Source organism: Notechis scutatus, chromosome 1 (assembly GCF_049901735.1).
Source record: "Notechis scutatus isolate UNSWTSFEM ecotype Mainland chromosome 1, rNotScu1.2, whole genome shotgun sequence".
Lineage (NCBI taxonomy): Eukaryota > Metazoa > Chordata > Lepidosauria > Squamata > Elapidae > Notechis > Notechis scutatus.
Window position 1 is genome coordinate 135353725 of NC_142009.1, and position 19330 is coordinate 135373054.

Here is a 19330-nt window from a genome sequence, read left to right on the forward strand (position 1 = left end):
TGCTTTCCTTACAGGATTAGGACAGTAATTTCTTATAACAACCGGTTCTCCAAACTGCTTCGAATGTTAACAACCAGTTCTAGCGAACAGGTGTGAACTGGTGGAATCCCACCCCTGCTGTCTATTTGTCCTTAGCAAAATTATTCTATTGCTAATAAATTCTTAATATTAATCAAATGTTGGGCAGCCAAATTCTCATACTGCTGCCACATGGCCAAGTGAAACTTTTGTGCTACTTGATATAAAATACTAATTCAAAACAAACAAGAAAGAGGAGGTAGAGCTAAAAATTAAGCATTGCCTGGGGCACCTTTTCCAGAGATAGTATAGAGTTTGCCAGAGTCTAAAATTCAGCTATGCCTGATACTCTTCAGGCCCAATCGTCTCAATAAACCAGGAATAAAAGCCAAGTCAGCTGCATTTGATGTATGTTCTGCCTCCTGCATTTTCTAGGAGGTCAGTCCCTCTTTTGTGTGAGTACAAAGTTGCCTGCCCACATCAGCTGTTAATGTAATCATTTAGTATAGAGATGATCAAACTTGGGCTCTTAGCAGATGTATAAAGGAGAGGAATAATTAGAGTGGTAGCATGGTAAATCGCTCCTCCCGCACAAGATGTTCTACCAACAATAATGGCCAGGGGTTGCAGTGACCCAAACCAAAATGAATTGTGATGGGATCACATAATTGTTTAATTAAGTTGCAGAACATCAAATGGCCAGGTCAGAAGAAAGAAGCCTCTGATAATTCTCTTTTAGATATATCAGTAACCACTGTTGGGTAGAAATAAAAATAACTTCTTGAATATATTTGTAACTCAGTATCGTCATTTATGGTGAAGAGACAGAGAACTCCTAATAATTTACCATATTGCTTTTGCTTTATTTATTGGCTTTAAATTCTTGTAATAGGGTTTAATGTTTATGTGAAAATAGTTGATTATTATGTGTATTCCAAAGCCAGTGTTGTTTTTTTTGCAAGGTAGAAGTATAATAACTACCCAAGCAATGTGACCTCATCAATTATGTTGTTATTGTTACTGACAAGGCAGTGCTCAAATTAATGTTCCCTCCTAAGCCACTTCCACAACCCACTCTTTCCTTCTTTCTTGTTTAAGCCATGTAGCATTCAGTATTGCTATCCTGAGCCCCTTTAATCCTAGCTTCCTTTTGACCTATGGATGAGATCAAAATACTGGTTCACTAAATTAGGTGGTGTAACGTGGAGGAGACTAGGAATCCAGAGATGCAGAAAGGTGGAACATGGGCTTTTCAAGTAGTTTGTATGTAGGCCCACCACTACAGAGATGAACCCCATTCTGAATGAAGATGATTAAAAGGGAGAAGGAGGTCCAGGAAAAGCCAGGTGATGTGTCTCACTTTTGATGAGCTACGCAGCATTCCTGGATGGGATGCTAGTAGTGCTTTGCCTGATCTTGTTGCTTCAAAAGCAACCATGCCAACAAATAACAGTGGTGGCTAGGAATTCTGCTAAGGTGTTCCTCTAGAATTGATATCTCTAGGTAGTTACTATGGCTTTCTAGATTGATAACAGACTTCTGCATTTTCTACTTCTTGCTGCCAGAGTACTGCTTCAGGTGCTTCCTTTCATTCCTGATTCACAGTTACATTTTCTGCACCATATCTGTATATTGCATTGGTTTTAGGCACCTTAATATGGGGATAGTGTGCAAGGCCAAAGGGCAATGTCACCTAGAAGCAGAAAGAGAGAGAGAGAGGGAGAGAGGGAGAGATATGATATGATGATGATGATGAAGATGAAGATGCAGCTCTTTGCTTTGGAGTTGGAGGTATGATGGCACCCACCATTTCTACATGTTCTCCTTTACAATGATAATTCTAATTCTAATTATGTAATTGATGGCCAATTCCTTGTCACCAATAGGGCAACATCATAAAGTTGAATGAGGAAGAGGAAGAGGAGGATAAGACTAGGCTCTATAATCTTGTTTTGGACAGTCCAGTTATGGTCCAAGGCTGTTGCCTGCCTCCATGGGTACTCTACTCTTGCTTTGCCTTTCTGACATTTCTGAGGATGCCTTGTGCTGAACACTGCTTTGCAAACAAGACAATTGATTATAGTTTCCAGCTAGGTCTGGTTTCAGAGGCAGAAGGCCATCGTGGCCATGTTTTGGAAACAAGCACTAGGCACAGCTCTAACACCATGGATTCATACAACCACAAAACTTAGGACACCATAAATAACAAGGATAAGATAAGGTAAGGTAACCTTTATTACCATTTTTTACTGTGAGCACACTGGTCCACACTGAAAATGAAATTCCGTTGTCTGCTCTCAAAAGAAAGTATATATCTACCCATACATACATATCCACACATATCCACATGCTATAGACACACATGCATAATCTACACTCATACATATGTATAAAATAAATATTAATCACTGTCATCTTGAATACATAAGTGGAAAGAGGAAACTTGAGAGTTCGCAAGGTTGATGCTATGTGGAACAAAACTGTGACTGAATCTGGATGTTCTGCTTTGGATACCACGAAGCTTCCTCCCAGAAGGTAACAAGGAAAACAGGTCATGAAGAGGATGTGTGGCATCCCAGACAATCCTGCGGACCCTGCTCAAGCATCGCTTATATACTATGTCCTGGATAGAAGGGAGTGAACTGTAAATAAACCTTTCTACCATGCTCACCACTCTCTGCACTGCCTTCCTGTCTGAAGCAGTGATGCTTCCAAACCAGACTGTAATGCAATATGGCAGGATGCTCTCGGTCCTCCCTCTGTAGAAAGTGATAAGGGCAGTGGAAGGAAGATGTACTTTTCTCACTCAGAAGATGCAGGCACTGCTCTGCCTGCTTCACCAGTGTCTCACTGTTGAGCAACCAAGATAGCCTACTCGTTAGCTGCACACCCAGAAACTTGATGATGCTAACCACCTCCACAGGTAAATTCCAAGTGTATTGTCCGCTTATAAGTCAGTGAGTTGCTGATAAATACAGGAAAGAATAAGTCAAATTATATGACCCAAGAATTTCATTCTGTCTATAAAAATATTAGAAAGAATATTAGAAAGAAAAGGAACAACTAGCCGTCTTAATACAGGAAGGGAAGTACAGTATTGCTATTTGGTTTTCCATACAATAATTCAATATTTTCTACAGCTTTTATTTCTAACGTGTCCTTCTCACTGTTAGACAGGGGTGGGATTCTACAGTTTGCACCTATTCACTAGAACTGGTTGTTAACATTCTAAGCAGTTCGGAGAACCGGTTGTTAGAAGAAATTACTGGCCTAATCCTGTAAGGAAGACAGGAAGGAAACATTCTGGTGTTGTTTATGGAAACTGCCTCTCCATTAACCCTTATTACATTCTTGGCAGGACTAGACTTCCTGTCTCAGGAACATCTCTGGAGTTTTTTTCCCCTCCTTTGCTGGTACTTTGCTTGTGTGGAGTGACCATTCAAAGTTACAATGGCACTGAAAAAAAGTGACTTATGACCATTTTCACACTTATGACTGTTGCAGCATCCCCACAGTCATGAGAGGCCAGACGAGGAGATGCGTGCCTCGATGTGAATGATATTGAGTTGGCCACACCCAGCCAATAGCATGACCTCCAAGCCATTTCCACCCAGTGATATGACCACCAAGCCACGCCCACCAACTAAGCCACACCCACAGAACCAGTTGTTAAAAATTTGAATTCCACCCCTGCTGTTAAAGATGTAAAGGAATTTGACATCCTCTCTTCTTTGCCATTGATATTTTCCTGTCTTTTGGGATATAAGCAGCCTCAGTGTTATGTTTACCCTTGAACTACTTTTACACAATTTACAAGTTTCTTGTTACTCTTATAACAGGAATATACAATGTTTTTCAGAGAAGGACATGCTGCAGCTGTAGTTCTCAAAATGCTAGAACTAGAGGAAAACTGAATCTGATTCCATTTATATTTCAGTTGAATTGCTATTAATTTAATTCATTAATATTAATGTGACTACTCCCACTCATGAGCCTAGCAATTTCCCTTTCAGTGCCATTGTTGTTGTGGATCTTCTTTTCCCCACTTGGCTGCCAGTGAGAAAAATTCACTTATTTTTGCATTGTGTTCATCTATTTCTCACAGAGAAACTATAAATCCAGTGAGGGATTTTTATGTTTCTTCTGGTTTGTCACAGTGCCTGATGCCATTTTGGGGCTTAGGTAGGAGTAACTACCGTCCTTGACTAAGATAACTAGAAACTGGATTTCCTTGTTCATAGTCCAACATCTTAAGCTCTACATTCTGTTGGTTCTCTTCCATTATTCTGTCCCATCAAAAATTACAATTTAGTAATCACTGGAGGTCCTCTGGGAGGTTGCAGTCAATGTACCTTGACCATATCCAAACCTGGAATTGTGCTCTTCCAGTCTGTACAAAAATCTACATTTTTAAACAATTTTTAAAAATATGTTTACTTCCCATCAGGGGTGGGATTCAATTTTTTTTTACTACCGGTTCTGTGGGTGTGGCTTGGTGGGTGTGGCAGGGGAAGGATACTGTAAAGTCAGAGGTGGTATTTGCTGGTTCTCTGAACTACTCAAAATTTCTGCTACCGGTTCTCCAGAACTGGTCAGAACCTGCTGAATACCACCTCTGCTTCCAATCCACCATTTTCTGTTTTCCACCAATTTTCACATCACTTTAGTTGTAAATGGGTTTAAAAAAAATATTTCTTGGATTTCTCCCTGCTCTCTGCTTTTTCTCTCTGTTCTTATTCTAAAAATATTTCACATTTTTCGCAACCAGAACCCAACATACTTCTGTATCCTCCATGATAGTGGAAATCTAATTGTATCTTCTAGGGGTGGTGACATTTACCAACTTAATTAACGCCATTATACATTTACTGTTTGAAACACTTGCTGTTCTGTTTTCAAACTATAACAAACTCGGGGTGTTATAAGAACAATTTATATCAGAAACTTTGCTTCTGCTTTGCCAGATTGTCACTGACAACCTGCCATTTTTGTCATGATAACTTTATAATATTCCCTTCTGCCTTCCTTTATGCTTTTTGTCTTAGTTTTCTTCTTTATTAGGAGCTTTCTGATTTGCAAACCATTTCTTTTTTCCCCAAGGCATCTCTCCCTTCACATGTTTGTTGTCTCGTTAAGTTTCATACATTTCATTTCCCTATGTGTACTTCCTTTACAGTATCTTTTCTGACTGTAAATAATTATCAAATGCCCTGCACTTAGGACCTCAGTAGGAGGGGTTTTTTTTACAATTAGAAGTATCTTACTTTTTTTCTCCCTTTCTCTCTTCTACGTATATACAGTGCTGCTGTCTTTCATAGCTTTGCTTTCTTTGCCTTTTTCCTCTGCATCAGTTCTGTTATCCTTTTGCCCTTGTAAGCATTGGTTGTGCTATCCAATATAATTGCCCCAGTCACAGAAATATGTCTGATTTGGTCAGTCCCCTGAATGTAGGAAATACACTACGGAACGGTTTTGTAACAATTGTGTGTGGCATTCTGTGACTTACCTTTGAGGAGAGAGAAGTATGACACATCTATTGGCTTTATACCTGATGCTATGGCTTTGAGGGAAAAATGGCACATCATGCAGTGCAACCAATTACATGGTTGTCTATGTCCATTCTACCATGTTGCTACAAAAGGTGCTAATACCTTCAGTTGGCTGGTTCTCTATAAAGGCTTTACAATTTGAAGGGCAAAATATGATCCCTGTATTTTAACCAATAGTTTCATATGCTCAAAATTCATCAGTTTTCTGGTTTATTTCTTTCGTACATAGTGTCAACAAGATTTGAGGCTACTTAGCTGCGATTTTTCAGTCTACCATCTTCTGTCCTTTCTGACACTAGCTTTTGTTGGTCTTTCTCCCCCCACCCCCCGGCCAATTTTCCTCCCGTTTATTTTTTTTTCTTTTTGAAACTGTATTGTTTGCCCAGAACAGTGGTTATGCTTCCTTAATATATTGTACCGAACCACAAAACAGCCCATTTCTGTTTAGACACACTTTAGACAAGCCTGTAACAATAAACCACAGTTTTATAAAATCAATTTGGGTAGTTATAGTCCTTGAATTTCTATAGTTGTTCCTGTAATTTGGGGAGGGTGGGTATTTCTCTTTCTTTGTGTATGTACAAGCTTTGGTTTGTTGGTTTGCTTGTTTTGGTACTTTTGAGAGTTTGAGACTTCGGCTTCTATTTTCACAATTTTGAAAGGTCTTAGCAAGAAGCCTGAGAATGATTGCAAAACATCAACAATATTGGGGAGATCATACCCCCTGTCTGAAAACCAGACATTTCTTATGCAACATTTTTGAAGAAGTAGATTAACAAATCATTTATTTTCAGATTTTGCAATGAGGGTGGTGGTGGTGGTGGTCACAGTCAACCAGATGTTTAGACTGAATTTGACATTTTTATCTACCTATCAAGTCCCTTTCCAGGACCAGATGTTGATGTTTGATGGTGTTAAAGGTATCATCGTAGAATGTAAACTGTTCCAAGTAAAGCTGCCTTCTGCAATTCACTGCTTGTGATTTTTCCACTGCTGATCTTGTTTGAGTGATGCTCCAGTTGTATTTTGTGATTTTTCTCCAATTTTTTTCCTTCTCTTCTGTTATCTCTATTTTTGGAAGTTGTTTGCCATTGCCTTCTTACTAAGGCTGAGATGGAATGACTTATTAGAGTCAACCAGCTAGGTCTCCTGTATAAGGCAGGACTAAATTTTACCCAGTTTATTTTTTAAAATTTGATTTATATATTGCCTGATTCCTCAATGAATCTAGATCAGAGGTGGGGAACTATGGCCCCTTTTTGATTTATGGACACTCTGGCTCAAGAATTCTGGGAGTTGAAGTTCACAAATCATAAAAGGGCCATAGTTCCCAACCCTGATCTAGAGGCAACTAGGCAATTAAACAGACAAAAGAGAACTCCATAATTACTGTATCTCCAAGGCTTGGGAAAATCAGTTGTTCAAAGTTTCCTGAATGACATAAATGAGGGAGGCACATAAATCTTTGTGGGGGAGATGATTCCAGAGGGCAGGAATTCCAACAGGTAGGCATGTTTTCTGAGTCCCACAATATGACATTCTTTGATTATAGGTTTCAGAGTGGGTCCACCCTGCTGGACCATACCAGATGGACAGAGATGACTGGGGATAAGTGATTCCTCAAACAGCCAACTTCTAAACTTTGAAGGACTTTACAGATGATAACGAGCACCTTGAATTGTGCCCAGAAACTGACTGGTGCAGCTTCACAAGCTGAGTGCAGCTTGTGAAGCTGTGGATGATGTGTGCAAAATGTGACACCCCCATCACTGTCCATGTGATCACATTCTGGACCAGGTGTATTAGGCTTCAAAGTTATTGCAAATGCCAGTAATAAAGGAGAATATATGTAGCTCAGGGTTGAAATGAGGGGTCCTTGGTGCTCTCTGAGCTTGGTTGTTTTCTTGCAAATGTTTTATTACCCAAACTAAGTAACATCATCAATGCTAGTGTTGTAGTGTAGTGCTAGCACTGATGATGTTACCTAGTTTGGATAATGAAACATCTGCAAGAAAACAACCAAGCTGGAAGAGCACCAAGGACCCTGATTGCAAATGTTGGTAAGTCTATATGGCTCAGCGTCTTATCCATGGACACAGAGCTGAATCTTCTCAGGAGTATTGGAAATAAGAACTGTGCTTTGTTCCTCACATGATACAAAATAGCATTTCTAGCTATACTAACCATGATTTGTTTATCTTGCTCTCAGTTTTGCTTGTATTTGTTTTGACATGCTGTCTTTCTCCTTTATATTAAAAAAAAAATCTTTTTTTGAGTGACTGAAAACATTGCATGTGTTCCTTCGGAATTCTGAGCATATCTTACTTAATAAGCTCGCTGCAGTGTATTTGTCAGGCTTAAAATAGCTCACAGTAAAATTTCATTTGTGCCAGCTGTAATAATTTACAGCTTCAGTGCTCTTCACTTCCCTTGTCAACAGGTCAAGGGGACAAGATTTGGAGCAAGCTAGAGAAAGGTAAGGAGATTAAGTCTCCAGACAGGGTGTGAATCAAACAGCCTTCTCAATGTTGTTACTTTGGGAATTTTGAATATGACAAAAAAGGAGAATGAATAAATCATGGGAAGTATTGACAGTAGACTAAGCTGTTAATTTTAATTAAATGTATTTTCTTGTCCTAGTCTGACCCTTTTCTTTGTTTTAGCTTTACACACTTATTGAAGAACTATTGGGCTATATATCTTGGCACCAAATCCTCAATTATAGATAGTTAACTTACTATAATTTCACACTGAAGAGCAAGTGGCTGAGTAATTATAGGAATTTACTTTCAGTGAACTAAAATTCTAATTTTTTATGGGAAACTTGGTAACAATTTGATGTGTGTAAGAATGGATAGCATAAACAGACTTCAAGGCTGCATTTTAATGTTTCAGTGGAGGTTTATTTTAAATACCAGAAAAATTAGAGATTGGGGTCCTACATTATTTTAGTAGTACACGTAATTCACATAAAAATATTTTGAACCTTTTCATCTGAATCAAGTAATTGGGCAAAACTGTAATTTGAAATTTGATTCCCAGATCTCACATCAACAGAATATAATAGGGAAATGCAAATCAATTTGATTTTTCCTTTTTCTGATCAAAGTGATTCTGTTCAGTGTCTCTATCAATTTTAATTGAAAACAAAGATCTAGAAAAAGTTCGCATACATTTTAGTGTCCCTTCTTAGGAAAGACTTTTTTTTTGCAGTATTGTACTAAAAAAACCAGGATGAATACAAACACTCAAAAATAATTATGCTTCAGGTAATGCAGCATATAGGTTTAGGAATTCTGTATTAGGTTATTTCACCTAATATGTGGAGATATAGTTCTGTCTAGATAATTTGCCCTGTAAGTCATTCCCGTATTGAATTTCTGTCATTTCTGACGCTGTGGTTATCAGTTGTCTGCATCCAGCAACCTGGTAACAGAGTTACTTTTAGGATTTGAATCTATTTTTGTAAAGTGTAAATTGTGTTCGCCTTATAACTCCAACTTGTTAATTAGAAGCAGTCTTTGATCACTGCTGTAGTTTAAAAATTCTGGTGATTTTTTTCCTTCCTTCCTTCCTTCCTTCCTTCCTTCCTTCCTTCCTTCCTTCCTTCCTTCCTTCCTTCCTTCCTTCCTTCCTTCCTTCCCTCCTTCCTTCCCTCTTTCCTTCCTTTCTTCCCTCCTTCCTTCCTTCCCTCCCTCCTTCCTTCCTTCCCTCCTTCCTTCTCTCCCTCCTTCCTTCCTTCCTTCCTTCTTTCCTTCCCTCCTTCCTTCCTTCCTCCTCCTTCCCTCCTTCCTTCCTTCCTTCCCTCCTTCCTTCCTTCCTCCTCCCTCCTTCTTCCTTCCTTCCTTCCTTCCTTCCTTCCTTCCTCCCTCCCTCCTTCCTTCCCTCCTTCCTTCCTTCCTTCCTCCTTCTCCTTCCTTCCTTCCCTCCCTCCTCCTTCCTTCCTTCCTTCCTTCCTTCCTTCCTTCCCTCCTTCCTTCCCTCCTCCCTCTCCTCCTTCCTTCCCTTCCTTCCTTCCTTCCTTCCTTCCCTCCCTCCTCCTTCCTTCTCCTTCCCTCCCTCCTTTCCTTCCTTCCCCTCCCTTCCTCCTTCCTTCCTCCTTCCTCCTTCCCCCTCCCTCCTCCCTCCCTCCTCCCTCCTCCCTTCCCTCCTTCCTTCCTTCCTTCTGTTAAAAGGTGTCAAAATGCCTTTCTTCCAAGGATTCGATTTTCCCGCTGGGAGAGCTCCGGCGCAAGGATACGGACAACTGCTTGAAAGCTGGATCTTTTTATTTTTCAGGAAGGCGGTGGACAGCGAGAAGTCTGCGTTCCTGGGCTAGCTGGCTTCTTATGGTAAGTCCCTGGTTTTTATACCCTTTTCTCCCTTTGTGAGTTGATTTCGTGTGAATGTTTGTATTTGTGCTTAATGTTTCAAATCCTGTTTGAGTTTGTCTTTATTCTTGCCGGATGGCAAACTCTGCGATGTGCGGAAGGCAAACTCCGCGGGGTGGTTAGATTGTATTATCGGTTTTTTCTAATCTCTTTTAGCTTTATAATGGTTTTTTTCATATTTGTTTTGTGGCAATCTCCTGTCTGTCTCTTTTGTAATTTATATTTTTTGTGTCTTTTGTCTGTTTGTTTTGCTTATTTGGTCTGTCCTGTGTTTGTAAGGGTTTCCTTTTCTTATTTGTCTAGTTTTCTTAATTACTTAGGCTTTTGTCTATAGGGATTCTTTAATACCTTTTATTTGATTCCTTTTCCTATGTAAGTTTGTTTTATGGCTGGCCTAATGTTCCCCTTGGGCTTTTCCTGTTTGAGTGACACTACTGTCTTCATGAAGTTCGCTTTCCACACTTCCTTCCTTCCTTCCTTCCTTCCTTCCTTCCTTCCTTCCTTCCTTCCTTCCTTCCTTCCTTCCTTCCTTCCTTCCTTCCCCTCTCTCCCTCCCTCTCTCCCTTTCTTTTACACAATTATGGGATGTCTAACTTTGGAATATCTTTGTGAACACTTTAAATATTTCTTTTCTCCTTGTCTTGTGTCTCATTCAAAAATTTTGTCCAAGGGCAAATTCTTTTTCTTTTTTTTTAAATATGAACCAGACTGGCAAGGCTACTATGTGCACAGAAGGATAAAGATGTACTCAAATTACCCAATATGTGTTTTGCAAAAGTTGACTTTTAAAGCAAAGTTGCAACATGTCACACAGTTTTGCAACACAGGGTGGAAAATGAGCACCTATGTTGAAAAGACATTTCTCCCTTGGGTGGTTGCCTTGGAACTACTTCTAGGGTATTATAAAATTCCTATTCATGCATTCAGATGAATAATGGGACTTCAAAGTGGGGAAAGCACTGGTGATATATTCATTATATCCATCTCCTACATCCATAAACATGCCTTTTGATTTTGGTTCATTCTGCAAAAATGCAGATTGGACTCATGTTCAGCTTAGCATGCTTAGGATTTCCAATTGGTTGAATTTGTCAGTTATGAGGCAAATTGTAAACACATTCATCTGAGTGTTTTTAGAAACCCCCAGACTATTGCACTAATTGTGATAATTAGTGACAATCAGAAGTACAGCTGGCATGCATGAATATAAGGAGGCCAGTTTATATTAATAGGACCGTAAACAAAATGGAATACCATATTTCTTTTTACTGATCAGCTGTAACTGAATGCAGAATATATTCCATCCCAAAGATAGTAATAAAAGGATTTTTATTGGCATTATTATTATTATTATTATTATTATTATTATTATTATTATTATTTATGCTGGAACTAGAAATATTGAAAATGGAAGCTCCCTGAAACTAACCAAGAAAAGCAAGATATGATGTGATTTCCTTGTTCCTCCCACATATAGTACTATCTGTCATTGCATGCATATGTTTCTTTTGGCTACATCTTTCCTCAGAAGAAGGATAAATTGATCTCTAGTCTACCATGACTAGAAAAATATAAGTCTAAGTGCAATTGCTAATGGTATTAAACTCCAGTCCCATAAACAATGGAATCTTTCTTCAACACTGGTGATGCGACACCATTTTCCATTTTCTTTAAAGACAATAGGCTACGTTAAAATTTTCCAAACTGGTTGAATGTCCCCTCTCTCTAATTTTCTATGTCTTTTGAAACCATATTTGTTTGTTGAATGGCAGGGAAAGTCCTATGAATAAGACCATATACATAGTGTATGGGAGTGGTATAGAGCTGCAGTGGCGCAGTGGTTAGAATGCAGTACTGCAGGCTACATCTGCTGACTGCCAGCTGCCTGAAATTTGGCAGTTCAAATCCCACCAGGCTCATGGTTACCTCAGCCTTCCATCTTTCTAAGATCGGTAAAATGAGGAGCCATATTCTTGGGGGCAATATGCGGACTCTGTAATCACTTAGAGAGAGTTGTAAAGCGGTATATAAGTCTAAGTGCCAGTGCTATTGCTATTATTTGGTAACAATCAAATAAAATCAGTCCTCATTTTCAGGAAATATGGTTAGATTATTATTCTAATCAGCTCTTGATAACAACATTTGTAAAATTATGCACATTAACTTTATATGTAGGTAGTTAAACTGTAATATATAACACAAACTAAAGTTCTTTTAATATAATACAGTTATTGAAGCATCACATTTTTTGTTTCCTATGAGTATAAAGCTAAGCTTACTTACGCAGTAATACTAAATAAAAAGGAATTATTATTATTGTTGTTGTTATTACTTAAATTTAGGAGAAATAAGGTTATAATGTAATGGATCAAAATGAATAGAAGAGAGCAAATATTGCCCAACCTGTACAATTGTTTAAAATCTGATCATCGATTTCAAGGAAATGAACTGAAATGTTGACTAACTTTACAGATTATGGGTAATTTAGTTAATAGCTTAATTGCATAGTGGGGGAGCTTGATACTAATGGACAAAATTCTGAATAAATGTAGGGTTGGTTCATGAAGGGTGAAGTGCTTGGGACATCCTATGACGATGTATATTTCCAGAATAGAATAGAATTCTTTATTGGCCAAGGAATTTGTCTCTGGTGCACAAGCTTACAGTGTACATATAAACAGAAAGTAATAAGTCGTAGGTCATAATCGTAATTACAATAATTAATTATAAGTTACAAACAAGAATGGATAAACCCTAAGAAACTGATAGGAGAAGATTATGGGAAAAATGAGAAGATGAAAAAGAATGAGAAATGAGACAGTGCTGTGGGAATTAAGTGTTCAGCAGAGTGATGGCACAGAGGAAAAAACTATCTTTATGTCTGGTTGTTTTGGCATGTGATGACCTATAGAAGTGGTGGCTAAACTTTTTGGGCTCCTGTGCCAAAAAAATTGTGCATTCGCTTGCACACTTGCACTCGCGTGCCAGCACCCGGAAGGCAATACACACACCCCCACGCCCCCTATGCATGCGTGCGTAATCCCCACCCACCCCCGCCGCCCCCTTACCTGCACTGTGCCTCACAGCTGATTTTCAGCCAGTTTGAGGCCTTTTTCGGCCTCTCAAAGGCTTGAGGAAGGCTTCTGCAGGCTTTGCAGGCCGAAAACTAGCCCCATTTCATCACTTCCGGTATTTTTGGAAAAACAGGAAGTGACGAAACAGGGCTAGTTTTCAGCCTGCAAAGCCTGCAGAAGCCTTCCTCAAGCCTTTGGGAGGCCGAAAAAGGCCTCAAACTGGCCGAAAATCAACTGTGAGGCGTGCACATGTGCAGTGAGGTAAGTTTGCCTGCAGCTCGCGTGCCGGCACAAATGGCTCTGCGTGCCACCTGTGGTTCGCGTGCCATAGGTTCACCATCACGGAGCTATAGCGGTGTCCTGAGGGGAGGAGTTGAAATAGATTATGTCCAGAATGTGAAGGGTCTGTAGATATTTTCTCAGCCCCCTTTCTGGTTCATGCAGTATACAGATCCTCAATGGAAGGGAGTCTGGTCAAGATCATTTTTTTTTTTTTTTGCAGTCCTAAATCTGTTGAAGTCTGTACTTGTCCTCAGGGATGGTTTGGACTGGTTCGGGAGAACCCCAAACTCTGACGATCAGCTGGGAGATAACCGGTTTGCTCCGACAATCATGTGGGCCCGCCCGCTCGCCCCTGCGCTGTACTTACCTATATCCTCTCAGCTGATTTGTGCGGCAGAGTGGATTGCCACTCCTCAGCTGTGTTACTCCCCAGTACCTGTATAACAGTACATAGCAGGTAAGTTTTTTCGGACAGCTGTTTACGTGCACAAAGCGAGCGATCACTGAACTGGTTGTTACACCGGCAGCATCCCACCACTGCCTGTCCTTTTTTGGTTGCTGTGCCAAACCAGGCAGTTATTGAGGTACAAATGACAGACTCAGTAATTCCTCTGTAGAACTGTTATCAGCAGATCCTTGGGCAATCTGAGCTTACACAGGAAGAACATTCTTTGTTGTGACTTTTAAATGATAGTTCTAATGTTAGGTGTCCATTTCAAGTCCTTGGAGATAATAGAACCTAGAAACCTGAAGGTTTCTACTGTTGATACTATGTTGCCTAATATTTTAAGAGGAGGTAGAATAGGAGAGCTTCCTCTAAAATCTATTATCATCTCTGTTATCATACAGTTTTAAGAATGTTCAGCTCCAGATTGTTCTGGCTGCACCACAAGGCTAGTTGATCTACCTCTCATTTATATGCAGACTCATCATCATCTTCAACGAGACCAATGACTGTTGTATCGTCTGTAAACTTCAGGACTTTAACAGAAGGATCCTTTGAGACACAGTCATCGGTATGGAGACAGAGTAATGGAGTAATGGGGAGAACACATACCCCTATGGGGCTAATTGAATGGGCATTTGATGTGATTTTTCCCTAGCTTCACCCTGCTGCATCCTATTCTTTAGAAAGCTTATGATCCATCTACAAGTGTGGCCAGGCACAGCTAGCTGAGTCAGTTTAGAGAGGAGGATTTCAGAAATGATGGTGTTGAATGCTGCGCTGAAATCTACAAAGAGGACCTTTACACAGTTCATTTGGGGATTCGAGATGTTGTAAGATGTCTTGAATCCTCAAAGAACTGTATAAGGGTCCTTTTGATTTTGGTTAATAAGGTCAATATTAGGAAGGAGCCTATAGAACATAATACAGAGATATTCAGACACGCAGGTGCATCATTTAATTATCCAGAATACATAGTTGCTGAGTGGCAGTATGTGAATTTAAAAAAAGAAAAAAACCATTGCATTAGAGAAGATGTCAGGTGATAAGAAAATTCAGTCAGCTATTTATCTGTCATAGTTCACCTATTGGCACACCATTTATCAGGAAATGAAAATGGGTATGTTAATAGAAAAAAGCAGATGTGGCAATCTCTCTCTCTCTCTCTCTCTCTCTCCCCCCCTCTTTCCCTCCTTCCCCCCCTCCGCTCACTCACACTCCCTAGTCTACTCCACTTCTGCAGCCTAAAAAGTTTCCACAAAATATTTTGTATGGCTGTTTCTCCTAATATTGTTTTATTTTGCTTAATTTAGCAACCAATTATGTAACAATGCATTTTACGAACAATGCATTTTATGAATGTAACTTTTCATACACACTCTTGTTCACAGAGTACATTCTTATACACATTAGGGATCTGGAGTGCAGAATTCAGAAAAGGACATTTTGACAAATAACTATGTTTGGTTCATGTTTGAAATGAGATCATCTTGTATTTTAATATGAACCCAAATTCTTTCCTTCACCCCCATGTCCCTTGCGAATCTTTCAGTAATATGGTGATGTGTTTACTGCTAAGGACTAGTAAGAGAGAGATGGAGAGGGAGACAGAGAGAGAGGGAGACACACACAGAGAGAGGGAGACACACACAGAAAAAGAGAGAGAGAGGGAGAGAGAGGGAGAGGGAGGGAGGGAGAGACAGGAGAGAGAGAGGAAGGGAGGGGGGAGAGAGAGATTTATCTTTGAAGAGAGTCCTGCTTTTTAAGATTCCAAAATATTCCAATGTAGAATTTTCAAATTAGTGGGACTGGGCTAGTTTAAGGGTGTAGTCAAAGTTTGGTTTCTTTTTCTGATCAGATTCCTAACTTTTTGATACTGAGAGTAATCAACTTTACAGGATTTATTTAGAGGTTTCCACAGGATTAAGAAGCCTAAGATTTTATGACCAAATCCCTGTATTACAATCATGTGTCTTACTGGAATCTACCATGCAGCTCAGACATAGACTCTGAGAAACATTAACTAATTGCACATGGCAGTAATAACAAGAACAAACAATAGTCAGGCCTAGTTGTACAATCCCAGCAGAACACTGCTTGCCCAGGGCAGCCTCATGTGAGGTGGCTGCTTATTGCACAAGGGATTCCAATTGTGATAACCGTGTCCTGTGTGCAGTGGACACAGTTTGCATTCTGGTTTTGTTGTTATTTTTTGCTCAAAAAACAGCCAGATACCCTAAAGCCTGCAGCTGTAATAGTACAAATGATGCAATGGAAACTAGATCTTGTATTACAAAGCAACAAAAATATGAATTTGTTGTCCTCCAAGCATTCGTGGAATCTCTCAAACAACCACGTAGACATGCCTGAGAAGGGGTCAGCTTTTTACTGGATTAAATAGTGCAGAAGAGATTACAAAACCAAGCTCTAGTTTTTGCTGCCTGGGAGGAAAAAGGTACTGGTCTGTCTTAAGAAGGGATTAATCAGGAGGCAAGGGAATGGTGGGCTCTGGAAGAGCACTGGACAGAAGGCATAGTAACACTTTCACTGTGTTCTTATAACTGTGACTGACAGATACAGTAAATTGAACAAATATAGTAGTACTCAGGAAAGCAATTCTGTATATTTGGCCATCTCTTTCCTCTTCTGATTTGGGACTGATTTTAACTGCACCATTTCCCAAGCCAAAATGTTTTGGTAAGTGAGTAAATTCAGTTTTTCAAGAAAAGCAATGTGATTCAGCTGTAAGAAAAATGGAATTGACTTGGGAATGGAACTCTGGCACACACAAAAAGTTCTATATTGGAATTAGAAAAACCTGTCTGTAAAAAAAATAATAATGACTTGAACCATCGCCTATAAACAGGAAATGTATATGATGCTAAAATAATGAATCACTTGCACTGTTTATCAAAGTCAGGGAAAAAGCTGGCTCTTCTAAACTAAACAAACATGGCTTTATGAAACCAGCCCATGTGTTAGCTTTGCGCACTGTATGATTCATCATGTTCAGCTTGTTTAATGGAAAATACTTGGTACCAATAGGTAATTTATTTTTGGATTTCAGTTTATTTAAGCAAATGGCATCTATGCTTAGTTATTTACAATCCATCTTGTTAAACTTTATTAGCCTCACTCATCTTTTTCACTATGTTAGTGAAACTAGAGTACAGAATTGGGGGAAGAGCAGTGGTGGGATTCAGCAGGTTCTCACTGGTTCGGATGAACCGGTTGTTAAATTACCCACCCCCACTATCAAAGTGGTTCCTGGGCGCTGTGCTGCAATGGAGAAACGGGAAGTGAAGTGGCCAGTGTGAGGGAAAGAGAAGGCCGCTTTCCCTCTTTCTTCTCTCTGCTCCTCCTCCTCCTTCCCTTGTGCTGGCTGCTCTGTTGTCCATTTCTCCATTGCAGCGCAGTGCCCAGGATCCACTTTGATAGTGTGTGTGTGTGGGGAGTAATTTAACAACTGGTTCACCCAGCGTCAGGTTGGCTGTTGTGGGAGGCTCGTCCTTCATGTGCAGTGGAGCTGGAGAATGGGGATGGACCACGCCTCCCATGACAGCCAAGCTGACCCTGGGCGAACTGGTTGTTAAATTATTTGAATCCCACCTCTGGGGAAGAGTCTTGTCTTGTGACTTTGTCAGGAACACATCACAGGGGAACCAAATATATATTTTTAAAGACTATCTTAATTTCATTTCTGAGAAAAGTATTTGTTTATTCATAGATTACCTTCCATTATGAAATAACAAGGTAGTTTACTATTCTTAGCATGTGTATTAATAGAGTTAGCCCTTTACTTTTTTAAAAATTGAATTGTGCCCCAAATTAAATGGCACTGATGCCCCCAAAGTAGTACCTGTGAAATTTTGTCAGAATTGGAATTTACCAATGAACCAAGCTGAGCTCAGATGGTTCAAATATTTGCAACGTTAATACATTTAAAGATATTTAATCATTTAAATGTCATAGAAAGTGCTGCAAAGTACTTCAAGTCTATGGATATGGAGGGAGATCTCAATTTATCTGATCTGGAGGCCTCACACTAAGCTACAGAACTGTATATAGCCCCGGTCATCCATACACCTTTAGATATTTTGAAATACCCACAACGGAGAAATGGCTGGTGAAGAGGACAGAAATATCAGATATGGCAGATTTAACTTTTTTGATTTAAGAAAGATCAGCAATATGGTATCTATGATTGGAAACCCCTTATAGACTTTTTGTTGGGAAAAAAAGAGAAAAATAAACTCTTTGAGTTATGGGTTTGAAAATTAGAAAGGGTAGTTTATGGAAAGAAGAAAATTATGAGGTAACCTTGGAGAGAAGGAAGGTAAAATATAAATAAATTTGTAACGGCTGTCAAAAAGATTGGAAGCTGCTTTTTTATAATGTTTTCTTTGTCTCCTATTTTCATTCTTATTTATTTACTATTCTTTCTTGTTCATTTCTTTTCTAATATTCATACTGCCTTTAGCTTGTTAAATATTTCTTCAATTAAAAAAATATATTAAACACACACGTCCTTGGGCCTCTACAATGATGCCTTCCCAGTTCAAGATTTTATCTGATTTTTTGCTTTGGGATTAACATGCCACTATGAGAGGTTTTTGATGAATGGGCAATCCCCCTGTCCCCCTAAAAGGCAGACATGGTTCTCAGAATTTCAAATTCATCTATTTGACCATTAAGCCCAATCTTGTTTGGCTGGGGTTTATTACCCTTTTTTTAATCTGTCCTCTTGTCACAGACCTTTGTAATGTTTCCACATTACTGTGAATCAATTATATGTCTTTGTATCAGTCTTTAGACATTGCCCTTCCCAATCCTTCCTTCCTTTGGCACAACAGATCTGGGAAATTGGCATGTGATTTTACTATCTAAATGCAGAAGTTGACAACAACTATCCCATAGCTTTAATATACATAGTTCCTATGAATCATCAATAAAATTAATCCAAACCTATAAAATAGATACTTTACTATATTGGAGTCACAATATATATATGTGTGTGTGTGTGCCTGTGTGTGTGTGTGTGTATACACATACACACACATATATGTTACGTATCTGTATAACACACACACACGTAGTTCTGAACAGATGGCCACAACTGATCCCAAAATTTCTATTGCTAAGCAAGGCAGCTATTGAGTTAGTTATGCTTCATTTTATGACCTTTTTGTCACAGTTGCTAAGTGATCACTGCAGTTGTTAAGTGAATCATGTGGTGGTTAAGTGAATGTGGTTTCTCCCACTGACTTTGCTTCTCCAAAGCCAGCTAGCAAACCAGAGGAGGCTAACTTTAGTTCTGCTAACAACTGTGTCACCCAGAAAATTTTAAGTGGCCAGAGGACAAGGGTTCTTTGTGTTTATAAGAGTTTACTTGCTAAGCATATTCTGAACATTGCAGTTTTTATATGGAGTAGGACATTTTCTGCATTTTGGTTTGAGCTGATTTTGTCTACTGTCTGTTTGTGACTGTTGGGCCCTCTTTGCCTCGTCCGTGCTACTCCTGCCTAAAGACCTGTATATAGGAAATTGAAAAAAAAATGCTATTTTGCTGAAGCTCTGTAGAGTTAATAGGCT

The 19330-nt window shown here is 39.3% G+C and overlaps 1 protein-coding gene and 1 long non-coding RNA gene across 5 annotated transcripts in view; one reads left to right on the forward strand and one right to left on the reverse strand.

The window, feature by feature from the left end:
* LOC148133009 (uncharacterized) overlaps positions 1 to 19330 on the reverse strand; it is a 92823-nt gene that overhangs the window by 66710 nt on the left and 6783 nt on the right. The window lies entirely within an intron of this gene.
* Positions 7990 to 19330, forward strand: part of LOC148133010 (uncharacterized) — a 39867-nt gene continuing 28526 nt past the window's right edge. For both annotated transcript variants that reach the window (XR_015745886.1, XR_015745885.1), the window contains exons 1-2: positions 7990 to 8043; positions 9846 to 9898. This is a non-coding gene — a long non-coding RNA (uncharacterized LOC148133010). The remainder of the gene's footprint in view (positions 8044 to 9845; positions 9899 to 19330) is intronic.